Source organism: Haliotis cracherodii, unplaced genomic scaffold (assembly GCF_022045235.1).
Source record: "Haliotis cracherodii isolate W230 unplaced genomic scaffold, xgHalCrac1.p SCAF_4, whole genome shotgun sequence".
Classification (NCBI taxonomy): Eukaryota; Metazoa; Mollusca; class Gastropoda; order Lepetellida; family Haliotidae; genus Haliotis; species Haliotis cracherodii.
In genome coordinates, this window is record NW_027266297.1 from 1,762,339 (window position 1) to 1,768,338 (window position 6,000).

Below are 6,000 nucleotides of genomic sequence, written 5' to 3' on the forward strand. Positions count from 1 at the left end.
TAAAACGTCAACGCCAGAGAACAATTCTAATTTGTTCAAAAAGCAGGGCAAAATTTAAGAATTTATGGATCACTGAACATCAACAGTAAGTATGTCCTGCCCTACCGGTTATAAAGTATGCACAAACTGTTTCTAACATTCAAGCTTCTTGTTCACACGTCTTGCCAGGCCTTGAATTTGGTATTTGTTCAATTAAGTCAAATGTAATTAACAAAGTAAATGCCATATCATATTTCCTTCAGAAAAAAAGAGTGGTACATTTAAACTAAGTATTCTTCATTCAGTCCCACCTGTCTGTGAAAGGCTACCTGTTAACTGAGGCCCCCTCCGTCACCACGGCGTCTCTGTTCTGGAAACTCACAGAGGAACAGGAGAGTTCCACTGTCAGTGTCCTGCCAGACTCACACCAGGTGGGTTTGACAAGTTACAAAAATACCACTTAAATATTATTGATGGGCGTCTTCATAGTGAATAAAGCGAGTTAAGGATATAAAGGAGTGAGTGAATATGTTTTTTAGCAGATTTTAGCAATATTTCAGCAATATCAAGGCGGGGACATCAGAAAGGGCTTCACACATTATACCCATTCGGGGAATTGAACTCGGGTTTTCGGCGTGACGAGCGAACGGCTTAACCACTTGGCTACTGGGCATCAGAATGGCCTCGCTGACTTGATTCTGATATTATGATTTTCCAGCAGACCCTTTCAAACTGTCGCATCGTACATTTCAGAAAAAAACCCGACTGCAACATTTATTGATTACACATTCCCATAATTGTTTTTACCATATAATATAAGTTGACTTTGTTTCAGAGTCTGTCCAATTTTGTGCCATGCACTGGAGACAGCCTGGATCTGGATCATGTGAGTGTCAGATGCTCCACAGAGACCACCATTAACCGTGACATCACCCTCCTCAAAATCCAAAGACAGGTGAAGGTAAGTAGACACTGCCTTGATGAACGTGCATGGATATCCTTTCAGTAGGCCCCGCTGATATAATTATTTTTAGAGTAAGAAAATACGTAGTAAAGTGACTATTTGGCTAGAATTGTCAAAGTGTTCAAACTCGTCGGTGCACTCGATGCACTTGACAAGATTAGCCTAATATCATCAAATCAGCATATTAGATTTTCAAACACTTTTTAGAACTAACATTATCTTTAGTAACAGATTTGTTTTACAAAATCACACCAATTTTGATATTAACTAGAAATAATTAACAACCCTACCGTTCCTCCATACATTTGCAGAATTCTCCACCAACAGTGGTGCGTGTGTACATCTTGAATAGCTTGCCCGCGGAATCTCCCTCGACTTTCTTAGAGCTTCTGGAACAAGTCGACCGCCACACAGGGGATGTCAACCCCCACGCAGTTACTGTCTTATATAGGTAAAGAAATTTAGAATAAAGACTGTAGCAAACCTGACTTTCACCAGTACGACAGATTTGACAGGCATGCTTTCCTTGACAGCTTACCAGCATACCGGCATACCATATTACGATATTCTTAAAATCAGTTACTTTAATGTCTAAATTGAACAATGCATGAGATCAGAAAAAATGTAATATTTGAAATAATTATTGAATTAGAATACCTTTAAGTAACTACAACACACCGACTAAACATTTCCGTTATAGTTCTTAGCTGACATTAAATTAACTACATTGTTGTGTACCTTATGAAATTGTCATCTTCACATGGTACATGTACTTGATAAATGGTTATATTTCCCCAATGGGTTCATTTGATTCCTTGTAATCCTCACCTATGTATCCACACATCGAAACCCTGTGCGGTGTCATGATCAGAAAGGATCACAAGACCCGATAAAGGTAAGGATGGTAAGTGGTGTGTCATTGTACCCAATTCGGCGTGGGAGCTTGTTCCATCGGTAAACAAATAGCATGTGCTTGGCACAGACACGATTGTTGACAGTTCACCGTGATATAGCAGTCCACCGTGAAAGTAGCACCTCAACGTGATATAGCACTTCACTATGATATAGCAGCCCACCTTGATATAGCAGTCTACCGTGATACTGCAGCCCACTGGCATATAACACTTCACCGTGATATAGCTCTTCAACGTGATATAGCAGCCCACCGTGATATAGCAGTCTACCATGAAACAGCAGTTCACCGTGATATAGCACCTCACTGTGATATAGCACTTCACCGTGATATAGCAGCCCAGCTTGATATAGCAGTCTACCGTCATACTGCAGCCCACCGTGATATAGCAACCCACCATGATATAGCAGTCTACCGTGATAAAGCAGCCCGCCGTGATATAGCAGTCAACCTTGATAAAGCAGTACACCGTGAAATAGCAGTCCACCGTCATATAGCAGCCCACCTTGATATAGCAGCCCACCACCATATAGCGATCAACCTTGATATAGCAGTACACCATGATATAGCAGTCTACCGTCATATAGCAGTCCTCCGTGATATTGCAGCCAACCGTGACATGGCAGTCTACCATATGATACTGCAGCCCATCATGATATAGCACTTTGACGTAATATAGCACCTCACCGTGATATAGCACTTCACTGTGATATAGCAGCCCACTGTGGTATAACACCTCGGCGTGATATAGCACCTCACCGTGATATAGCACCTCACCGAGATATAGCACTTCACTGTGATATAGCAGCCCACCTTGATACTGCAGCCCACTGTGATATAACACTTCACCAAGATATAGCAGCCCACCGTGATATAGCAGTCAACAAGGATATAACACTTCACCGTAATATACCACCTCACCGTGATATAGCACTTCACTGTAATATACCACCTCACTGTGATATAGCACTTCACCGTGATATAGCAGCCCACCGTCATATAGCAGACTACCGTCATACTGCAGCCCACCATGATATAGCACCCCACCGTGATATAGCAGCCAACCGTCATATAGCAGACTACCGTCATACTGCAGCCCGCCGTGATATAGCACCCCACCGTGATTTATCAGTCTACCATGATATAGCAGCCTACCATGATATAGCACTTCACCGTGATATAGCAGCCCAACTTGATATAGCAGTCTACAGTCATACTGAAGCCCAACGTGATATAGCAACCCACCATGATATAGCAGTCTTCCATGATATAGCAGCCCACCGTGATATAGCAGTCCACCTTGATTAAGCAGCCCAGCGTGATATAGCAGCCCACCGTCATATAGCAGTCCAGCTTGATATAGCAGCCCACCGTGATATGGCAGTCTACCATATGATACTGCAGCCAACCATGATATAGCACCTCAATATGATATAGCACCTCACCGTGATATAGCACCTCACCGTGATATAGCACTTCGTGGCGATATAGCAGTCCACTGTGACACTGCAGCCCTCCGTGATATAACACTTCGACGTGATATAGCACTTCAACGTGATATAGCAGCCCACCGTGATATGGCAGCCAACCGTGATATAGCGGTCCACCGTGATATGGCAGCCCAGCGTGATATAGCGGTCCAACGTGATATGGCAGCCCACCGTATTATGGCAGTCTACCATAGGATACTGCAGCCATACATGATATAGCACTTTGACGTAAAATAGCAGCCCGCAGTGATATGGCACCTCAACGTGATATAACAATTCACCGTGATATAGCACCTCACCATGATATAGCACTTCAATGTGATATAGCACTTCAATGTGATATAGCAGTCAACCATGATATCGCAGTCAACAGTGATATAGCAGCCCATCGTGATATAGCAGTCCACAGTGATATAGCAGCCCACCATGATATAGTACTTCACCGTTATATAGCACATGTGATATGGGAGTCCACCGTGATACTGCAGCCCACCGTGATATTTGCGGTCCACCATGATGTAGCAGTTCACTGTGATATAGCAGCCTGCGTGATATAGCTCCCCAACGTGATATAGCACTTCGACGATTGTTGACATTCCAACGTGATATAGCTGGAATATCGAGGCGTAAACACGACTGTTGACATTCCACCGTGATATAGCTGGAATAGTGGGGCGTAAACACGATAGTTAACAATTCAGCGTTATATAGCTGGAATAATGAAGCATAAACACGACTGTTGACATTCCACCGTGATATAGCTGGAATAGTGGGGCGTAAACGCGATTGTTGACAGTCCACCTTGATATAGCTAGGTTAATGGTGCGTAAACACGATTGTTGACATTCCACCGTGTTATAGCTGGAATACGGGGTCGTACACACGATTGTTGACATTCCATTGTGATACAGCTTGAATAATGGGGCGTAAACACGATTGTTGACAGTCCACCGTGATATAGCTGGAATAATGGGGCGTAAACGCGATTGTTGACAGTCCACCGTGATATAGCTGGAATACTGGAAGGCAAACACAATTCACTCACTCTTATGATGCTGCTTTAAATGACATGTTACCCTCTCCAACAGTATTCGTCTACTTTGTAATATGGGCTCACGTTGTGTTGTTTCAGCGATGGCGGCAGACAGAATGGAGCCATGTTGTGCATCATGAGCAATATCATCCAAGGTTTGAAGCATGACAAACGAGTTGAGATCAACAACAACATGAGGGCTATGACACACTGCCTGGATCAGGATATCACACAGGTAGTATCAACATTTAGTTAAAATACATCAATTGTCAACGCCATTGTATTTATACGAACGTATCTACACCTATATCCGCGTGTTAACTAAGGAATTAGGACATATTATGCATAAAACATTAAAGCCGTTATAGACGTACAATACCCTTACACCAAGATATGATAAGCTAACAGGAAGCTATCTATAAGCATATGTATGAACATTGTTCATAATCGAATCGGTTGCGATTTCAAACCATATATTCTAGTTTATTTACACAGGCACAATTTTCAAAACTATAGCAGTTGTCGTCTGAGAGCAGGATGTTACCTGATCCTTGTCCCAATGTATCAGACACGAGATGATTGTTATTACGTTTTACGCCATTGTTTATAGAGGCTACCTAACTTTAAATACAAAACAACATTTACCCTTCAACCAGTCATTACAGCGTGAGTCCTAGAATAGATAAGTATTTGATGTCATGTCGGGTTCATCGATCAGTTGCCCCCAAAGAAGATCATTCCTATACACCACTTATATATCTCATGCTTCCAGACTGACGTTGCCCTGTGTTACGACATGGCTTCGGCGTACATCGAGTCCCAGAACATCTACGCCAACATGTGATGAACTACCATACCACTTATACTGAAGGAAACACAACCTGGAAGTGATTCAGGCCTGTCAGGAAACATCAGCAAATGAATAGTTATATTGTTGCAATATCTATACCAAGACGTAATGGTTTGTTTGTAGTTCTCGGTTACCATAACAATAGCTGCACATTAAATTCTTCATGTTTGTACTGTAAAAAGACAATATTACTGATTTCAAAAATAGAAATAGTCACCTGTTCAAGCTGTCGCCCTAAGTAGACAGTTAAAGTGTTACGGATCAAAATGTGCTTATGTTTTACAATGGAAAATATATCTGAAATATGTCTATAATGTGACTGTTATTAGTCCATTGCTGTTGTAATAATATGATAATCTATCAGTATGACACATATCTTTACATGCTGCTTGTAAGGTTGACAGATGACATACACTCACTGTTACGTGACGACTGTTGTAGTGCAATTGAACACTGAAAGCCAAGAGTAAAAGGTAAAGAACGTGCAACCGTGCGAAGGGAATTAGTTAAACTAATGATTTAATGGGACCGAGTTTTTTGCTTAAACACACATAAAATGGCATAAGTATCATCATTTGTGAAAATAAAGCAATGTGAATACAATATTTTAATAGGTAGAAGACCGCTGGTCATTTTAAATTTGGTACCGGTCGTGCGTTCACATAAAAACTTTTCCAAATCATATCCTTCCTTTCAGATATGATGCATGACTTTACAAACGTTTAAAATGTACACATGTTTTACGACCAAGGAAATGTTCATATTTCAAGT

At 41.5% G+C, this 6,000-nt stretch overlaps 1 pseudogene; it reads left to right on the forward strand.

The window, feature by feature from the left end:
- LOC139478359 (receptor-type tyrosine-protein phosphatase F-like) overlaps positions 1–5,282 on the forward strand; it is a 28,289-nt pseudogene extending 23,007 nt beyond the window's left edge.
- Positions 5,283–6,000: the final 718 nt, after the last annotated feature.